The sequence below is a fragment of the Calliopsis andreniformis genome, chromosome 3 (genome assembly GCF_051401765.1).
Source record: "Calliopsis andreniformis isolate RMS-2024a chromosome 3, iyCalAndr_principal, whole genome shotgun sequence".
In the NCBI taxonomy this organism is placed as follows: domain Eukaryota; kingdom Metazoa; phylum Arthropoda; class Insecta; order Hymenoptera; family Andrenidae; genus Calliopsis; species Calliopsis andreniformis.
Window position 1 is genome coordinate 24,119,835 of NC_135064.1, and position 22,132 is coordinate 24,141,966.

Here is a 22,132-nt window from a genome sequence, read left to right on the forward strand (position 1 = left end):
AGAGAGAGAGAGTTCCCCTTCTCAACTGGGTCGCTATATCGGCCACTGTAATCCAGATCGTCATAGACTGCGATGTTATTACTGTTACGTGCGTTCGACGGTGACCTGCCGTGGAAACGGGCGCACACGAGCGCGACAATTGAGGCGAACCTGTTAACGAAGAACCTCAGGGAACAAAGGGATCTACTGTTGGTCGCGATTACCGCGATACTTCTCCAAAATATTTGCCCAAACTGGCTCTGCTGAGCATACGTAATCGCGGACGCTACAGGATCCGTCTATGATCCATCGATTAAACGTCCACCGTTAATTAACGGGAACGCATCAGTAGTCGCGATCGGTGGACGATCTCGCAAATTAATTAGTCTGTACGATAGGTCAGGTCAGAGGTATTAGGCAATATGCTGTGCGTTGGTTGCAATGCTAGAAATCAAAAGTGATTTGCGCTCCTGTGTTTGTAATTTCAAAGGGTACATAGAAACATCGCTCCCGGCTGATGTGGAGGTAATGGTATTGCTACAGAGGAACAGTGACGTGACTGGGTGTCCACTGTACAAAATAATTGTAGCGTACAGAAACTGTACGGTATTTCGACTCGTGTCTTGTGTTACTGTTAGTTCGATGGCGTTGCAGCGGCAAAGGCTTAATGTGTTTTCGCCTTACAATTTTTTTCAATTACGCCAGGCTACGTTAATTTAAGCAAAGAGGGAGAAAGTCAAAGTGGATTACTAATTAAAAGATTTTATTAGTCTCTTTCCGTTTTCGCCTTTTCGGTAAGGGGTTAAGCTTGTTGGAATACATTAACGAAATAGACTGTGATCTACTTTTCTACTCTACTGTATTCTGCTTTGAAACGAGCTTGATGAGGGTATTAAGAGGGTCGGCGAATACCCCTATAAATCCCGTGTACCCTCTACCCTAAACTTCACAGCTGTCATAAGCCAGATTGTCCGTAATTATCTGAATTTTTTGCAGATTGCTCCTAAACTCGCTTCTTCCTTGGAAAACCCTACTTTCTCGTGTCCTCCTACCTTCCTTCTGCACCATTTAGACTCGACCTTATGTCCAATTGCAAGTAAGAATCTTTCTTATCTTTCTTATCTGTCTTGGCCACACCTATCTTACGTTTGTACTTTAACAATTTTAAATGGAAGTCTAGACGCGACACTAGAGGAGGTTAATTCCATCAACTGAATTTCAACAAGCGCGTATTTCAAGCTCTTGTACGGTAACCAGTCCTTTGTGCCGTGAGCAAGCAAACATGTCAACTGAAACTGCGATACGCAACCAAAGACGCCTACAGTGTTCTACAAATCTGTGAGTAATGCTTTATTTAATTATTCATCGTCGCTGCGACGCTTCATTCCGTTTGTTTTCTGTAACATTTATGTCTGCTTGTATATACTACTGTCGGATTATTTTGAGGCTGGCTTAGAGAGTTGAGCTTGCGACTGTAATTAATGAAATTAGGTGGTGAATGAATTGTGTGTGTTTAATCATTGAATTTGTTTAATCATGGAACTCGCATGGGATTCATAGTTGTATTGTTTATTTTATATTTTTTTAGCGTTTTAGAAATATTAGAAGTGTTTCAAATTTGTAGTAATCCCGACATATAATTTTACAGAATACTGTGGTGGATTAGCATTTACTGTCAGCAAAATGAATTAATATATCTTTCACCGTTTTCATACATGCAATTATAAATGCACTAGTGGTCTTTTTGACGGAGAACCACGCTAATTAACCTGTAGTTACTCGCGTACATCCTCATATGCTTTTTGCATACGTTTGGTCACTGTTAATTATCTTTTATTTTAAAAAACACGACTTTTGAAATTATGTTTGTTTTTTGTTTTTAATTGTAATTTTTTTTAATGAAACGTAACACTTTTCTACATGCAGTATTACAACTGATATAGAAACAAATTAAATAACTGTATTTAAAAATATTTTACTTAAAAAATATATCAAATTTAAAAATGAACATTGAATTTGTGTGATTAATTTGTAATAAAAAACTGTTATTTTTCTGAAGTCCTTACAGATATTTGAATTGTAGTCACGTGATGGCGCGTAGGCTACTGCGCATGCTCGAACCACTGCGCATGCGCGATTGCTTCTAATCCTTAGCGCCTATTTATGCGCCATGAGCGTCTTCAATTTTTTTTGTTGGTATCTTTACAGAACAAATATCTAATTCGTCATTGTTCAACTCAATTTTCATTTCTGTAGTCTCGGGTTTTCGATTTTTTGTATATTCGTGAAGAAGTTCTATCTATTGTACGATAGAGAAGGCTCTGAAGTGAGGGGATACCAATAGGTTATCTTATCAAGTAGATTGTACGGTAATGCTCGCAATTTTTACTGTTAAATTAAGTAATAAGATTCTACTCCTTACCTTGATAATTTTTCAGATTACTCTTTAGTTACATATCATTTATCTCTACATATATTTAAGCATCGTAGTTATGAATTTGGCTATCATGTATTTTTGAGTTTAGCGTTTCATAATTTGTTTCTTTTTACCGATTTAAATAAATTTCTTAGAGCCTTCGATCAAGGAAAGTTATTTGTATACATGATAAGTTAAAAGAGAAACGTTTGAAATATAATGCGTAGTATTTTTGTTGTCCAGGTTCAAACAGGAGATTGGAAAACGAAAAGCTGATTTGCTTCCATCACTTTGTGTTCAGAGGAACTTCAAAGGGATTTTCATAAATACGAAGCACATATTTACCGTACCGTAGATTGAGCGCGGAAGCCAATGTGAGTACACAATATTATATCTTGTAATCAATATCTTCTGCTATCATGTTTGTTTATTAAGCTTTTTATGCCGTCTCATATTATTGTATACTTTATATGTCATCATAATTTAGTGTCCAAATAACTCTTTGAATGATGGAATATGCGAAATAATTGAATTGAATTTTTCATATAAATAATTTGAGTACAAATTAATATTTTTATATATATTCTCTTAGTCAAAGACAAATTGCATACTTAAAATTTCATAATTTTGAGAGCACTTTAAACTTAAATTATTCAGACCAGAATCGCTTCACTTGTTTATAACTCTGTAAATGCATATTGCAACCAAATATTTCCTTTCTAATTTCCACTTCTGGAATCAATTTCAGAGTGGATGTTCAGGTTCGTTTTGTAACCATTTAATTTATCTGTATATCAACAGAGATACTGTATACAAATGAAAAAATATCATGTTCTGTTAAAATAAGTAGAGCGATTCTGAAATCTTAAAAATGTAAAAGTTAGGAAGTAATAAATATGGATTGTGATAATAGAAAGTTAAAAAGTAATCAGAAAATTATGGAGTTATTTAGATACTAATTGTGCATTCTGATGACTCCCCCTGTAAATTACCTTCAAAAGACTCTTAAAATATTATTCAGTCCAATAATGCAAGAAATATGACAAAACAAGTCGCGCAAAAAATACGACTCTGCTCCGCAACTTTCCTCTTAATGTATGCACGCCTGAACCGTACTACAATAATTCAAAAGTAATTTTCACAACTCAAGTAAAGAATCATTAGGACGCCCAGCAAGTAATTAAGAACTAATTATATAAATCTCGGCGTTACACAAAATCCACCTAATCTATACACACTTTAACTAAAATAATTTGAAAGTAGACACTCAAAGTCTAATAAAGCAACCAGTAGTACCCAACACCAGTGATTAATAACTCATACCTTAATCACCAGATAGACACAAATGCCCTATAAACATCGTGACATACACTATATGTGACGAATACCCTTCGAAATTCACACGACCCTCCAGAGCTTGATAAATTTGTTTCGAGACTCGTTTCGCAGTAGACTTCAAGTTTGAAGCCTCCTCTTTCCAACGAGCCCCTAAAAATTGCTGTACGATATTTTTCATCGATTTATCGCACGTTGACTGATGGAATCGCCTCTTAAAGTTTCCGAGATCTGTCATCGAACACCCTGTACACAGATTTAAATATTACAATTAATATAAAACACTTATAGGGATGTTTCTTATCTGATCCAGTGCGCATACGATACAACTGTAAGACTGTGTTTCGGGGAAACAGTTCCGTCTTCTTGGTCGTTCGAAATTTTCGACAAATATACGAGTGGTCTTTCTCCGGCTATTGAGTACGTCGTTTCGAGGAATTTGGTGGCGGTCGACGAGGCAAGGATGGAAGAAGGGGTTAGGAGGACGACGGCGAGGGTGAGCTGGACAGGAAAATCTCTCACAACTCGTGCGACAGAACGAACGGACGGTAATGTCCCGCGGTCGGACAGAAATGAAATTCCGGTGATATAACCGTTCGAATTCACGGACAATCGGGGGGGGAGAGTAAGGTGGAGGGCGGACAGTAAATCGTCCCGATAAATGGGCAGCGCCACTTCTTCTGCCGAGTACGTGCACCCGTTCCTTTTCTTTTGCCTCCGTCCGAGTCACCCGGCCACGTCCGTTTCTCTCCGTGGAAGCCACGTACCAAGACGATGAGTCCTTTTTGTCGGCTACGTTGACAACGTTTTCAGTTTCCCGCGATCCTTTTGCTTTTATCATTAGCGCCGGCACGGAGGAACGGCAAAAAGAGCGATTGTCGCCGATGAAAGGGATAGAAATACGCGTTTAGAACGACGTTGGCACACGACAAGAAGAAGCTTACGAGCTTGACTTTGACTCTTGCTTTTAAAGCGGGATTTCATCTCACCTGCTTCTGACCAGTTAATTATATTCTTTCTTCGCGATTTCACAAATCTTTCACGTGACATTTCACTGATTTTAAGGAATTAGTAAGATGCAAGGAAATTTTGTAAAATCTTCAATTATGTACAAGTATGTTGAAATGTTGGGTAGTAGGTAGATCGTGTGTTGAATATAATAGTGAAATGAATTTTTTTCCGAGTCTCCTCAAGTTTGATATAGGAAGTAAAATATCTTCGGAATTCGAGCATGCGAATTTAATAATCCTTCCTGAATAAATCTGTGAGTCACTGTAGGGTAAATCAGTGTGATATGGTCAATCACCCGAGATGACGTATCGAAATATTTCATTGATCCACTGCAGTTAACTGTCGCAACGGAGAGCAGGAAAAAATAGATGCATATGGTATTAAAAATGCAGTATATATAATTGCTCAGATAGCTTACTCCCTAATGCAGTGCCTCCATCGCAGTGTTACCGCAATTAAACCCCAGCGAAAAAATCGGAAAGAAAAAGTAGTAAGGAATACTCTGGTCGATCCAAACGATTTTGCTTACTCGAAAACGTCGGCGCTGCTTCTGGCCAACCCCAATAACTTTTCCCTCCCAGCATCTGCCTTTTTTCCATTTCAGCCGGCCACTCGCCGCTTCCCATTCACCCTCTTCCTTTGTCCCTTTCTTTGGAAGCCCCCCGGCAAGAGGCTCGCGCGCGCGACTGGATAATCGATGGCAAAAGCCCGCAGGGAAACCAGACCACCAAGATTCAGATTTAACCTAATTTGCCGAACGAATTGCTCTGTCTCCCCCCTCGGCCCCTCCGTGATTGGCCGTATAACGGGCGGCGGTGGCCGTACGCGAGGGCGAGAACCGAGAGAAGAGGCTTGTTAGGGGCGGACGTTCGGACGCGTCGGATCACGCGCACGCGGATCAAAGTAAATTTATGCTTTACAAATTGTACCGGATCGACGCGCGAATACACACGGCGCGTCAGGCGTAATGCAGAAGTATCGACAGCCCCCGGACAATAGAGATTTAATACCGCGGCGGCCGATATCGGGGCCAGTTCTGGCTATCTCGGCTCGTCAAACTCCAGGGGGAACGTAATACGCGCGGTGCCGCTCTCGATGTGATTTGCGATCGACGTTTCATTTAATCCGCTCGATTGATGGAAATTGATCCTGTGGAGGGGCGTGTGCCGCTCTCGGAAAAGAAACGACGATTAATACGCATCGTGCCGTTCGGGCTCGATGAAATGGAAAAGCCTCGCGGTTTTTGCGACGGAAGTCAATTGACCCCCGCTGATTGTGGCGTCCGAGCAGAAGTCTCTAACCGGCTCTCCCGCGCGAATACTGGAAAACACAACACGCTCGGCTCATATTTTTTCGAGCGACGTTCGATTAAACGAGATTGATAATTTTTTCGTTCGCCATGCCTCGCCTGGAGATCGTTCTCTCTGTTTATATACGGCCGGGTGCAAAGCACTGGAAATTGGGGCGAGCGTTATCAACACCGGAGCAAGTTTTGAAAAGCTTATGAGAATGTTATTAAACGAAATACGTACGTATATATGACGAAAGTTTCCACTGTGGAAGATAAAGCCCCGCGGGTCGAGGGGAAACGGGGCTGAAGGAGATGAATTCCCGCGTATTATGTTTACCTGGCCGCGTGCGAATAAGATAACATCTTTAAGGTAATTAGCGAGCCCATCGAAGTAGGTCGGCCCAATTATTCAGCCGGGGAGCATTTGTTTCCGGCGAGTAGCCGTTACGCGAAATATTTAGTGGCCTTATTCCCGACGAATCTGATATTTGCCTTAACTGTATCGCCGGCCTGTACACACGGTTGATTATTAAAAGGATACTCTGCGGTCCACTGACCATCGGGGGTGGACGAACTCGAGGGTTTAAATGGAAGTCAAACACAAACTGACCTGTATGCGTCTGCACGGTCAAAGTGAGCGCTAATTTGATCAAATTGAACGTCGCCGAAGGGTGGAAGCTCGCCACGGGAGGAATATCGATTTTTCCTCGACGAAACGATTTTACGTCGCGTCATCTGAAACTTGCTCGTTTATCCGATGGCCGAGTGAAGAATTAAAATTAGTTCTGAAGTCAATGGACTAACTTCCTCCCGCGGACTGCTCGTATAAAACTTTATGGCGTTGTCGATGGACTATGTAATGGTATTATTGATAAGTATCGGCGAGCTAAACGAAGGTTACGTATAGAGCGGTGCCTTGTCGAGCAGAAAATGAAAGAGGGTGCGCGATGTTTGGGTAACGTATGAAGCTTGCATCTCAAATTGGGTGTACCTTCAATTGTCTCTGGGGAATATTTATTTTCCAAACTAGAGCAGATTCTCTGCCTTCGGGGAATGTGGTCGCAAATTGCACATCTTTAGATGCGAACTCTATTTTTGCGAGATTGCCGTGTTTCGTATCTTTTATAAAATTACCGAGCTCCAAAGTTCGATATTACCTGCCACATGGTATCTTCTCATCCGTGGATAATTGTTGCGGTTTCCTCATTTGGTGGTTGCGCCGGGATCACGAGCTCAAAAGTAGAGTAGTTTTTGAATACAAGCGTGCAATATTACTAAAAGTTTCTCTTACCTGGAGATAAACAGGTTCAGCGATGCAGGTACGAAATTGTAATGCAACATTTTGATTTGTGTGAAGGTTATGGCACGTGTCGTGAAATATCTCGCAACGGTCGAAAGGCAACCTCTCGTTGGACGGCGAAAAAATCACTATATCACCTGAAATAAAAAAAGGAAATTTCACAATATTCCTATCGCTGAGCATATAGATATTTTATACTTTTATTTTTCAAGACCTGACAACGGTTTAAAAACGAGCAGTGGATTTTTATTCAATATTTTTAGTACTTCTTCGACCATAACCCAAAAAACTTAAAAAAGAACAACAGAAGCTCAACCAATTTATATAACACTTGTATTTTTAGATGGTACAACAGATTTTTGATAACGTTATATAGAGTTTTCGGGAACAGATGTAATAAATTTCAAGGGATGATTCGACATGTCAAAATAGGATGACGAGATTCTATTTGGGGCTTACAATTACTTTCAGAGTTATTAGTTGTTGAGGAAGCGTATAAAATTCGTGTGAAATGTGTCTGACTTGGGGCTTATTCTACTGGCTTTGCCCTCTCTGTCTTAAGACTTATTCTACTGGCTTTGCTATGTCTGATTCAAGACTTATTGTACTGACTTCCCTGTGTCCGACTCGAGGCCCATTCTACTGACTTTTCTGTGTCTGGTTCGAGGTTTATTCTACTAAGTTTTCTGTGTCAGTCTCGGGACTTGCTATAACTCTCGTCACTGTGTTTAACCTATCTAGAATAAGTCCCGCATCAGACACATTCCTTGCAAAGTTTAGACGCATTAATCACTCTCAACAATTAATAACTTTCAAACGAAGCACTGAACACATTTTCGTCATTCTTAATTTTCGTTTTATTTTACCGTGAAGTATCGTCGCCGAACACCTTATATACCCATTTCCAAAAATCAGTGTACTGTTTAGTCCCTTAGTGTAACGTAACCCTCTAACACCAGAATTACCAAAAAGATCGAAATACTGATATCATTCAAACATTGTTTTCTCGTTTATTTGCGAATTACGTAATTTTTTAAAACCTAGTAATTTCACTATAGTGTTGAAAATATACACACGTTAACCTCGGTGGTTCTAGTTGTTAATTACTTTTCGCGCAACGCACCACTGGCAGAGTTATCAACTCGCAGCCGCCTCTCGGTATCAATTACGATAAAAGGAACTTTCGTCCCTGCCTAAATGGTATCGAACGACTATTGAAATCTCAGAGTTGCGATCATCGAGAAGACTGGGTCACTGGAGGATTCGAGGCACAGCCACAATTGTTCCCCCTGGTTCCGCTAATCGAATCAAATTGAATTTCCATCCTCCCTTGACTGGAATCCCCCGGCCAGTCCCGGGAGCGGCGTCCCTGGGGAGTCAATAAAAATTAACGATTGATTCGGAAAAGTAGGCCCCGGCCAGTTCCCTCTGGCGAGAATCGAGTCCGTCACGGCGATCCATAAGCAGAGAGGCCGGGGGCAGAGCCAGAAAGATTCGTCTAACGAGCGTGCTCGCATGCGTTCGTACTGGCAATAGGACGAAACAGAGGCGAGTGCTTTCCGGCGGTAAACAATGAAGGAAAGTACAAAGGAGGTCAGAGACGCATTTGGCGAACGTCAGCTTTATTGTTCCTCCGGCGGAAGATCTGAAGCAGCAAAAGCTGATTGATCGCAATCAGAATTTCCGGTGGCGACCGAGATGGAGGGGCGTGGAAAGAGAGAGACAGGAGAGTAATGGTACACGGGTACAACGGGGGGATTGTAACCCTGAATCGGATTGCTAGTCGGATGCAAATAAAAAATGCATAAACATGCGCGGAGATATGATATCGACGGAATTCGGCGAGGAGTGGGTAGAAGCGCATCTGAAATTCCGCGGCAATATTGAAAATTAAAATTCTAGCGTGTGACGTTTGTTACGGCTGACTCGAAGCGCTTTTTAATATTGACGCGAAGCTTACGAGCTTTTTCGAGAACGCGCGTGCGGGAAATACGGTAAGCTCACGCACGGCTTCTCGAAGAAAATTGGAAAAACGTATTTGTCAACGGTTGACTGAGTTGGAAAATTGGAATAGAGAGGGATAGGAAGAGGTGTGGGAAGAAGCTTCTAGCGTGGTAGGGACTCTTTAAATGGCAGCTGTGAGTTCAGAGGATCTGACACTCGATACTCGCGATCGCGTCTCCGTTTGACGCGTCGAGAGACCACTTTTGTTATCGATTGCCTTGTATTACAAATTCACCAGAGTCCGTGCTTTCCCGGAAAATCCCGCCGCAACTTTTCGACATATAGATCGCCTCTATACAGATACTGGCAGGGTCAAACGTGTCAGGATCATGATAGAAGTAAAAGAGAAACGATAGCGATCACTTTACCGCTGAAAGATGCGGGAATATATGCGGGACACGTCTGGCCATAATCGGAACGTTTCTACTATCTTCTCGAAACATGAAACAGGGGAGTGGAACTGGCGCGAAGGGACTCTGGGAAAAGGGAGGAGACACAGAGAGAGAGAAAGATTTTCTCCGATACTTGAAACTGACCGATCCACTGCGTGCTTTTATTTTTTGGTTTTCCTTTCGACTTCGTATCGGATATCGATGTAATTCCGTTGATTGGCCAAAAGTCTCTGCGACGTTGGGATCGTGAAACTTCGGCTACTGTGATTTCGACCCCTGAATCAAGCTACTTGGTTGTTAACTTTGACTTTGAACGATAGAATACTTGCGCTTCTAAGTTTCGTCGATTTTAACGATTCCTATGTAAAAGCACGCTTTGGAACTTTTCAGTAGAAATCATTTCTATTGCTTTCGTGTACTACTCTTTGTACTTCTCAACTTTCCAAATTGTATATTATTATATTTCTTAACGAGGCCTAATCTCTTTTCGAACAATTTCGATTTATTTAAAATTCGAATATAATCGACGAAGCCGCAGCGGTCATTAAGATAAATATTCAGCACAGGAGTCCACCGCAAAGAAACCAGAAGTCCTAATAAATTCAATCCTGAAGAGGTTAATTATGACCGTCAAAGAAGTTCCGACAAGAAAAAGAATAATCTAGAAACCCCTGGAAAAATACGATACTCTCCAAACAGTCAGTAGATAAAAATTCTGCCGGAAAAATATCTCCACTTCGCGTAGAAAAATATTTAAAAAATCGCCTGGAGGTTGGAAACGATGTCAATATCCGAAACATAAATCGACTCAGAAATATATCGCGATAGATCCGCCCTTACCTTGGCTAAATTAGGTCCCTTTGAAAGCGCGACGCAAAACAAACGCATCCGATGCACCGATTGCATTATCGTCGGTCGAATTTCTTTTACGTGTGCTGGATAAGGGATTCGGCGGATTACGGCGCGAACAAGCGGGGAAAGCATGGCCCGCAAAAACTGTCTCGGCGTGGAAACGAAATTTTCAATGGTAGAACGCGGTAGATACACAATTATCTGTATTGGGAATCGATCCACGCAGGGGGGGTTACTTGGACTCGGGCAGGAAGGCTGGAACGGGGCACGAGGAAAAGAGGGTGAAAAGGGTTGACAGGAGGGCAGAGAGGTGCGAGTAGAAGAAGAGGCGGAGAGACAGAGAGGAGATAGAGAGGGAACGGCGAGGCGCGTAGAGGAATTTTTGGGCAACAGTCGGCCTCGTTATGCTGGAAAATCTGAAATCGATTGGAGAACCCACCCGGCCCGTGTCGGGGCGTCTGCGCGACGCAGACACCGACGCAGACGCCGAGGTTGCTCGTCAGGTCGATAGCGAGCCCTGGTTAAACTCTGCGAACGAACTTCGTCGATGGTCCGTGAGGAAAAGAGGCATACGGCGGTGCGAGGAAGATGAGGGACGATCGACGCCGAGCGAGGGGGACGACAGTGCAGCCGGTAAGGATTGCTGGATCCTTCGGATTTGCTCCCGTCGACCGCTGCGCTGTCGCCTCGACGAATTAATTACGAACAATCCTTAGGCCCGCTCAATAGCGCCTTCCGCCAGCCAAATTAGGTCGTCCAACGTCCACCGACGGGTTATCCATCTCGAGGGATCTTCTTATCGCGCGGTCACCACCAATCGTCACGACAAATCCCTCAGGAGTTCTTTGACGTTTTCTTTCCTCGTCCTCCTCGGATCTCTGGTTTGAGATTTTGCGCACTTAACATCTGTTGATCTTTTTTCCTGGCCACGAGATCATCGCTGTAAAGGTTCTCGGCTGATTTCACCGCTTGGCAATTCTATTTAACTCCTTTTCCAGCTAAGTCATCCGTCACGAGCAATTGCTCGGGCAGAAATCGCCGAGCTTGCGGGATTGCAATTCTTCGTGGCAATTATTATTTGAATCGTATCGATGGTGTACGATGCATGATTGGAATTAAAATCTCTCCGGAGACGCACCTTTGTAATTGCTAGCTGTTAAATATTTTATGCTCCCCTGTGAACGATCCTCATATGGAATGGAAAGAGTTAAAGACCGCAATAATTTTACCACGCTTCGAATGGTACATACAAGGATCATCTGTCTCTGCGACTTTATCGTTTAGCGCGGGTATTAATGGTTTGCATCTTTTTGTGATTTGTTGAATGGCTCACACGACGTGATATAATCTCTGTCGGAGTAATTCGCTAGTTTTTGTTCCATTAATACGACCGATTTATTTGCCTTTTGTTCGTCGAACGATCCGCGTACGAAAGGATCGACAGTGATTTATGATGGCGTTTTATGATATACGAAAACAATCGAAAAGGCGGAAGTATAAGGGATATTAAGACACAAGATTTAAGAGATAGTAAGTATGCCACTTGCATTTCTGGGGCAGAAAATCGCAAATTACTCCGACAGAGTTAATTAGCGAAGTCGACTGAACTCCTTCTGTCCATTTTTCTGAGCACTACAAGCCCCAAATTCTACAGTGCCCCTTTTTTCGCTGCAAGTAGACAGTTCCTCTTCCGTTCCTGCATTTGAAGTTGTCAGCCCCCTCCGTACGCCTAGCAGATTCGACGAGGCATCAAAGGAACATCGCGTGAATTCTGCGAGGACACCTCACGGGGTTCTATTGACAGAATAGGCTAGTTAAGGAACGCGAACAATGAGCTAACGAGAGGAAGAGAGAGCGCTGCTACTTGAAGGTTTTCCTAGGGGAGGATCGTAATTGATAACGCAAGAGAAGTGATCAGTATTTGAAATGTTATCCCGCGGCGAAGCCTTCGAAAGGTAATTGAAAAAAGGGGAGTTCTAGGTTGATGGCGGAGTTAGAAAGGGGAAAGGCTATCCACATCGGTATTCGACCGGGATAGTATTTGTCCAATTAAACGGGAGGTCGTAAGGAAATATAAGTTGAACATGAAAGGAGGTCAATCCTGGAATCCAGCCCGAGTTCTTGGGAACGATTGATTACGAAACGAGCCGCGCTTATTGATAGATGCTTCTTTCTCCGTGAATTAAAATATAATCGACGGCAACCTTTTACGATTGCTCAGCCATGTGTGTGCGCGGACAAAGCGCGAAATTGTTCTTCGAAAAGGAAAAAATTAACCGAGTAAAAGGGACGTGAATTTCGATCTCGTCGATATTGGATAGCGAAAAAGTGTGGACAAACGAAAAACGAGAGAGTGAAAAATAAAGTATCGAAATCCCTTTCGCGCTCTGAGTCAAATGGAAGATTCAAGATCTCTCCCATTATAGGTAGCAGTTTTTCCTAGGAAAAATAAAATCGATCGCGTGATAAAACGAAATTGGAGTTCTTAACCGGTTATCGGTTTCGGCCCGTTCGAAAACGTTCAAAATCGAACAATCCGTTTCCCCTCCGTGCAAACAAAATTTTCTTTCGCGTCGCGATATCGATCAGCGATATTTATTAGCGACATCGAAAACAACGCAGGCCTGCCGCTCAGAGATCTTGTTATATCGGCACAAATGCAAAATCAAGCGGGCCGAAGTTTCGTGTAACAAAGTCCCGAGCGTGATTTATCTCGAGCCCGCAAAATAGTTTGTTCTGCACGTCTTGGGAATCATGAACTCGACGTTACTGCGCGAAGTTTCCCCCGACCTCCTTGCTGACAAGCTTAGTCCGATTCTCAGTCAAGAATTTATTTATACCTGTGTTCCGATTTTCGCCGGAAGTTAGAGGTCTCGCGCGGAAATCTGAGAAAGAGCTAATTCAATATTTATCTCGAATTGGCTCGAAATACGCGAAGAAGTCGTCAATCAACGATCGAACTTCCATGTTCTGTCGGTTACTGAAGGGAAAGTATCGTGTGTTGCTTGGTAATACGTGCCTGCCGTACTGGTCACTGGATAGAAGGGCGGATAGTGGACGGGCAAATATTTACCTGAGGTTAGGCTTGGGAGAAAACTGTAACACTAGATAATTCAAAGTTTCAGTACTTACAGAGGATATACATACATTGTCAGTTTGCTAGAAGGTAAAATCTAAAGATCTAAAAAATCTAGAAAATCGTCAGTTTTCAAATATCTATAGAAATTGACTAAAAAGGTTAGCTATTTTTAGGTAAAATGGCAAAATCATAATTATCAGAGTTCTAGTATTGAACAAGAAAAATGTCACACTAAAACTATTTCTACCATAAAATTATTTTTTATCATAACAAATTTTAAACGAATTTGATTACAATTTACGTGCATCTAAATCTTGAAAACTTTCAATATAAAATTCACGCGCTATAAGCACACAATTAGGTACAGCTATCGAGCTCATAAAATATACTCGCCAGCTCTGGTAAAAATGGAAATTCCAAAAGCTAAGGCAAGATCGTAGCACTAAATTCCCCACTTAATTTCCCATTAGGAAAAAGAACTGATCAAAGATCCCTCGACTCGTGTTGGTTACATTCCGAATTCCTATTATTCCCAAGTTTTATCAAACACTTAGCAGGACCTCTCTAGATTCGTCCGCGCGGTTAATGTCTGGGACGACCCGGTTGGTTGCACTCGGTCCCAAGGGCAGGAGAGGTCGAGATAAGGAAGGCAGGAAGAATTTTCGGGGGGAGATTCAAGGACTCGGGACACTCCCGGGCTTGGAGTATCAGTTTCACCGAACTCTTATGAGAAAATCGATGTCGACATCAAATCGAGGCGGCGCGCGACCCGATGACGAGCGCAGTCGGGTAAAGTGGGATATAAGAAGAATCGGGATAAGGTCCCGGTCGAGTAGCGACCGCCCAGGGATCGGCGTGTTAGCAGAGTTCGAAACCTGTGAAACCTCTGCTCGATAACGCTATAAATCAACGAGGAGCGCGAGCGATGCTCACTCTCTGCGCGGCGCTAAGGTTTTACCTTAAGCCGCGATCGATCGAGCCGCGTGACAAACGTCGCCCGAATAAATTCGTCCCTCGGTCAGATCGCTTGCACCTTCGCTGGACCAAGAATGATTTTTCGCGGCTCGTTTTATCCTTCGCTGCTGTTTACTGTGAGCGCCGCGCGAACACAGAGGGAAGCGCGTCGAGAGAAGTGTACGTCCTACTTTGCTAGACGTATGCCATATTGATTCGCGTTCGAAAATTCGGTCCGCGTATACGCTCCGGCAAAGTCGACGTGTAAAATAGTGTTACTTGATGGTGGGGAAGATTTGACTAGGGTGATTTAGTCGAATACCTCGCCAGTGTCGATTTGATGCTGAAAGTATTTTGTTTGGAAATTTTTTTATATCCACCGCGTTTTTTAAAATAAATATTTGCAATATATTTACAAGGGCACATAGGAAAAAGATTAACTCTTTTTCGTACATTTATGTGAACAGGATTTAGGTAGGGTAGGTAGTCTAGAGCTCTTTCACTCTTGTGCATTGGTTCATTTCACCCAAAAATTCATTTTAATCTTCAATGCTATTTTAATGAGAATTTAATTTTATGGAATTCCTTGAATTTTAATAATGGTAATCCAAGCATACCTATATCCTTATATGAATATGCAGTTTACAGTATTTTAAATGATCGAAATTTATTTGATTATTGCTTGTATGAAATTGTTATTTAAACAGTCTACAGGAGTTAATGAACCATTCGAAAACTTGAAAATTGTAGAGCAAAATATTTGCCGCCTCATCAATGTATGATTTTGTTTAATTGTTAAACAATGACGTGTTAAATCGTTATGCAATAATCCCAATGTGGTATAATACAGTATGCGTTCGCGTTAATAATGTGTTTAATATCATCGACTATTATTAAGATTTCAATGCAATGATATAGCATTGTTCTGCTTCAAGCGTGTTATTCAACTGTAAATGGTTTCATTTACGCTAAGCACTACCTATACTCTAAGATTAATTCTATCGTTTCGCACAAGTAATAGTGACAAGTTTTCGAACGAATCCGTTTTGTTTACCATAGCGAAACTTTCGCATGAATTAATTCGTCTTCTCTGTTTAAAGGTTTCAGTTAATTCAGTTACTAGGAAGGCATATTATTGAAACGTAGAATGACTAAATTTCAGAGAGTTAGGAAGATGGATCGCAATGGTTGTTGTATCAGCTACAATTTGAATATGAATTTCCTTGATTTACAAGCGATCTCCTCATTTATATACTGTTAGAGGGTGTCCTACAAGTGGAGCGCTCTCTGTAGGTTTACGTGCCTTGGTATCAGCGACAGCTGACTTGTCAAGGTTCTGTCCTTCAGAGATAAGCTTAATAAATGGATCCTCACAGGCTGAAATCAAAGCAAGGAGTCTGAGATTCGCGATACGGACTGTCTATATTCACCCCTGAAGCTTATCTTTTTCAGTCAAAGAATAATGAAATCCTTTTCACAAAATTGAACTCGTCAAAGCTATCATTATTGACCTGACAGGGCGTACTGGAAAATGTCGGTACTGTAAAATATATTTTCTGAGATAAACTACGAACAAATAAATCGCCTCCCGCGATGGATAGAACGAATGAAGTATCGGTGATTGAGAGTAGCCCGTATCAAACGTGAAAATGCATGAGTCTGCAGCTGAGACGCGCTCGTATCTATCACGACCATGAACTTTAAGAGCTTGAATCAAGATCTTTTTGTCTACCGAGTTACTACTTTGATGTTAACAATTATGACAGAATACAAGGAAAACTGAAACTGAACTAAACTGAAATTAAGTGTTTCTAGAGAAAATTGGTGCAAGGGAAAAAGTCATTCTAAAACATGACATTTTTCGTCCGTTTTTGTTCCCACGATTTCAAAAGTGAATTTTATGCCAAATATTAGTTTATAATGAGACATTAACGACTGCAAACTTTCAAATTGAGCTGATAATTAGTTTCTGAAATATGAAAGGTCAAAGTTGATAAAATTCATTGAAGCGTTAGTGCATAAGGTTCCAAAAATGAGAGAGTTTTAAGGTTACGCTTCCCCAAAATACTTTCTTCCAAAAAAAGAGAAACGTTTACATAAATTTAAACTACAGCGCATTTCACATATTTCACCCCAATAAATTATGCAACAAGCTTATCGAATACGAAATACAAGAACGACAGGCTCCGTAAGATAGGGCAGGGCAAATTTATTTAGTTTCAGTGGAGCACGTATGTCACAGGCGTAAGTCACCTTTCGAAACACGTCGATGTTGGGGGGGTGTATGTCGATGCCGGGCGAGGGTGAAATACTCCATTTAAAAATTCCGTAAAACCCTTGAAATATTAAGGATTCGCTAATAGACGGTCTATTTCGAAATGGGGTCGCCGCCATTAAAGTCGAAGTTCAAGAATTTTGTCCCCACCCGAACGTGAAAGTCTCCCGTTGACTAAGGCCGCCACTATTTCAAAGTCGACGTTTACACGACAGCTGTCGAAGACAGGAGGATGGCCGTGCCCTGCAGAAGGGACGGCAGTTCGCCAAGCTGTTTCTGGGTCTGAGCTAAATTTTTGAACAGTCGTGTTTCAATAGACAGACGCGAGCGTGTCTCGCGCTCTCTTAGTCGCAGACCACCCCAACGTTCATCCGCTCCCTTTTGATGTTGAGGTAATTGTTTTTCTCGACGAAACACCACGCAAATGAATCCCCGTACGTCGACTCGGGTTCTCGCTCTAGGCGAGCAATTCCGTGATAATGCAATTTCGTCCCTGGCAGACAACAACGACGTAATTCGAAAGAATGTCCTTCCTTCTGCTGCCAAACGTCTTCGTACCTCCGCCCGGATAATGTTCGCAAATTGCTCATGGTACAATTCCTGCCACCTGGCGACCAGGTTGCCTCGGTTTACTGTCGGCACTTCCGGAAATGTACAAACGCCAGTTACAACGAAACTTCGTACCCTGGAATTTTTGTTAAAAAGCGTCGCTGTTTATCCTTGAATCACTTCCATTTCCACGACGCAGTTGTTGAATATAACATGTAAAAGTTTAACATTCGGTTGCTCTTTTACCGTCCTTGTACAATTCTTTTATTTTGCTAGTAACAACTGTGTTTGTGGCTATTTACTTGTGCTTGTTTCTCTTGTAAAAGTTTCACGTACTGTGCAGGAAACATTCGATGCTTGCCATATTTTATTCCTATTTATCTTGACGACTGTGTTTATTCGAACTGGAAACAATAATTTAATATTTTTGGTATTTCAATTATATCTGTCAAGTACAGAAATTGCATCACAAATACGATTCATTTAATACAGCGTTTATTATATTTTTGTTAATAGTGTTTAAATTAAAGTGATATACGTTACGTAAATATGTTGTATTTCCAACGAGATTATACGATTTACTTTCGAACAATGCATGCAAACAGTACACGCTTTCAATTTAGCGGATATCAAGAATCGCGCAGTACACATTTACTTTTAAGAGCATCATTCGATCCTAATGAAACGGACCTTAGATATCGAATCGATTGATACACACGAATACCCACTGCACTTGTTCCCCCTCTGTTAAATGCAACGTGAGGGTAATACGATATTCACAAGAGAAACGATATCTCTCTTAACGATTTGAACTCTTAGGAATTTTTAAAATTTGTAATTCAAATATTTAAAATTTCAAATATTCAATATTTTCAGTATTCAAAATTTCAAGTATTGAGGTGTTTAAATTTTCAAATTCTCAATTCGTATTTTATACTCAAAACTGTATGTATTCATCTTGATAATTTCATCAACCTGGCTAACCTAGTCAGATCATCTAAACTTGAACATTTTTGAAAAAGTAATATTTTAAAAAGTCAAACAGGAAGTCGATTTGTCGTGCGTAGAAATGAAAATACATATGGATTTCTTCGTTTATAGATGCGTGGTCCACTGCGTTTTCTATCGATGCAGGACATATTCCTACTACTATTGTTTTGTTTCCTCAATGCGAATAGTCCGAGCGAAAACCATTGTTTTGTTTACTCTCCCTTTCAGTCGGTCCCTGATATACAATACCCTACAAGCTTACGACTAGAACCTACCGCACACGGGCTCAATAGACTCAACCATAACCAATCACCGCTGCATTACATAGAACCATACGTATTCGGACAGTACCAAACTTTTTCACGCGGCACATTTCATCCTAGCGATTGTTGCATTCTGAAGGGGCGTATCGAATTTCATGGTGGCTAGCCGCGCGTAGAAAGTAGACGAGGAAAAGCGGCTCGGCCGTAAGCCAGTAAGCAAACATGTTGTTCGAAGGTAGATATGAAATAGCTCGTAAAAAAACGTCCGTTCCAGCGTAGCGAGCCCAGGCGTGATTAAAATCCGTCGAAAGCTCTGTTTGTGCGTTAAAGGCGTACCCAATCCTATTTCCCTGCCGCGGGAACACTGCGGGTGTATTTAACAATTACGAGCGTGAAACCGAGGCAGAGGAAATCTCGCGAGGCAGTCGACAGGGAGGGCGTTCCCAGTGCCTTTTCGCGGAAGCTGTTCCTTCCCCAGGAAATTCCTCCGCTGTTCGTATCAATAGTCGCAACAGGAACCTCCTATGCATTTTCCTCCGAGCGTTTTATCGCTCGCCAGACGGAGTCCTTCGAGCTTCAGCGAGCGTGTACGAATGCAGACGCGTCCCAATAATTCGGTAAATAAATTCCAATGATTTATTTTCCGTAGAGTAGAACGACGACAAGTTAGGAGACGTGGGCTGATACGAGGAGAAAGGCGGAAACGGAGAAAGTAGCCGGTTGCAAAGCGGTTCTTGGTACTTTCCAAGCGCAACCCCTACCCTGGTCTTTTTTCAACCCCGTCGATCCTCGCTCGTGTGTTCGTGCGGTCTGTCCGGCTTGTTTACGACATGGGCATCGGAGCGAAGTTCGCCTCGAGGTGGTGGGAACCCGATATAACACACCCCCGGCCTTTGCCGCCCCTCTCGACACGTTTCCCGAACAGGGTGGGTCGCACCAGCACCAACACACGCCACTTGCTCGCCGGCCGAGCACCACCCTACAGCTTCTGCGGTTCATGAAAGCTAACTATCTCCTTGTTCTTCTTCTATTTCTTCCTCCTGCCTTTCTTCCACCTTCTCTTCTTACACCTCTTTTTCGCTAACCCTGCTGGTCACTCGTACGTACCTACTATTCTACGTACCTGTTAACCTTGTTACCAACTGCTGCATTTGGAATTATTCATCCTTCGCATGAGAAAGTGATCCGTTCGCTTCCCTGCAGTTTGTACTTGTCCTGGGGAAGTCTAATATTTACGCTCGCGATAATTGTCGGGAGTTTTTGGTGCGTCTGTTGTTGCGGTATTGTAGACATTTATGGAGTTCGAGCGACTAGAAGTGGTAATATTAATATTAATGGAGTTGCACAATTTTAGTTGATCTCGGTGTGTTCTGTTTTCGGAGGCTTCGCGTGACTTTTGTTGTAGTACATGTGTTGTACATCTGGACATTAATGGAAAGTAGTATGTATGTTGGATTTTGTGCCTTAGTATATGTTTCATTTATTTTTGGAAAGTGATATCGATCTTTTTGTGGCTAATAATGTTTTGGAATAAACTGTGTCGTTCGCACACTGGTCTAACATCGAGTCAACATGTTATTGCACTTGTTATTGACCGGGTCTATTTCTGCTGTTGCAAATTTAACCTACTTTTCCTTTTTTAGCATATGCTAAAATATCTATGTATTTGCACATATCAAATCCATAGAAGCGCCGATCTCTTTTGAGTTTGTAAATTGGTTCAATTTTATTTTTAAACGTCAGATTAAACACTAATTTTGTTTGTGTCTATATCTTTATATTTTTTCTCAGTTTCCACATATTTAATTTTCAATTCTTAAAAATTGATGCTGTCATAAAATAAATAACTGAAATATTTATACGTACTTATTATAACAAGGGACAGAGACTTTTTTGGAAATCGAATCCATGAATAGTTTGCTTAGGATGTTCCTTTAACATTTATTGAAACGTTACATTTCCCCTTGTATGTTAAATAAACACGAGAAAAGAGGCGTTCCATTTTCATCGATGCTCCGTGCAACGCTTGCGTCGCTGTTACAAATATCTGTTGCACAAAGTTTTTAGTCGCTGTTTGTATAAAAGCGGTTGAATTCTGCCCTCTACTTTTCAGTATTCCCATGGTTGCATTTTGGTTTCGAAGACAATAAAAGCAACAGTACAGGACCGTAATGGAAAAACTTCCTTCCTGAGATCTAAAAATTGCCAATTTCAAGGCTGGAGAAAGAGTTTACTTTATTTTTTTAGTCCCCCATAAACTTCAGAAACTCGATTCTCACGTTCGTCGCGATGTAACGAAATTTAATCACATTTATGTGTGCCTTTTTTCTCTTTCATTTTCGTTTACCATAAAACGACGAAAACAGAGAAGCACCCATTTTTCTACCATACCTATCTTTCAAACCCATACATCAGGTTAGACGGATAATAGTATCTTCTCGAAAGATTAAACATTTTTTCAATTTTTAATTCAAATACTCAGATTTTTAAATTTTCAAGTTTTTAAATTTTCAAATTTTCAAATTTTCAAATTTTTAAATTTTCAAATATTCAAATTTTCAAATTTTTAAATTTAAAAAAACTTCGATCAGACAAATATTAATGGTATCGATATACATATATTATATAGATATGTATTTAGAACTCGCTCTAGATTACTTCAGTCTTACTAATAATTGGGCTAAATTCCAACACCTTCCTAAAAACATTAATTGGACAACTTCTCTCGCTTCTAGGATTCCTTCTATCTCGTAGCTTCTTTATTCCCGTTTCTGACGTCTAAACAATTTTTAGACCGTCGACCTCCTTGCTTGAGGAAGACAAGTAGATAAGAGTTAATCAAGCTGGAAGACTTATACGACCGTGATCGTTACGTTTAGACGTACTAACACGGTTGAGCTGTTACGGTCCACGGGAGCTAAACTTTCCACACGCCGTCAGTAACCCGCTTGTTATCCTTCTACATCCACGACTGGACGTAGTGCCAAATTTAGTTTGGGTAATAACTTTTCCGAATACAAACTAGCCACGTTTCGATAGCACGTGTTGGACGTTCTGATTAATGAACGTTAGCAACCGGTACTCTAAGCGCAATAAAGTTAGGGCACGCGTGCAATATCTTGCATCGACTAATACATCTCAGCAGATTCTTTCAAATCTTCAGACTGCAATTTCTTGATAGATCTATAGATGTCTAAACCATAAATACTCCAGGAAATATACAGTTAGTGGAAACGCTTTCAAGAATTTCTCATTATTTTAAGTTCACTTGCACATAATCTATCCTCGAAATTACTCACATATTTTGAAATACTCTATATAAAAAAAAGAAATTCTTCGGTATTATATAGTGTCTATAGCTGCAATCTCTACTATTTGGTCAAACCTACGTTAAAAAATTGAATCCAGAACTCTTAAATAAAATTCTCCAAACTTCCAGATG

General features: G+C 41.3%; 1 long non-coding RNA gene across 1 annotated transcript in view; it reads left to right on the plus strand.

The window, feature by feature from the left end:
* The first annotated feature begins 1,252 nt into the window (after positions 1 to 1,252).
* LOC143177668 (uncharacterized) overlaps positions 1,253 to 22,132 on the plus strand; it is a 29,541-nt gene continuing 8,661 nt past the window's right edge. Inside the window, exons 1-2 of the long non-coding RNA XR_013001622.1 lie at positions 1,253 to 1,317; positions 2,639 to 2,769. This is a non-coding gene — a long non-coding RNA (uncharacterized LOC143177668). The remainder of the gene's footprint in view (positions 1,318 to 2,638; positions 2,770 to 22,132) is intronic.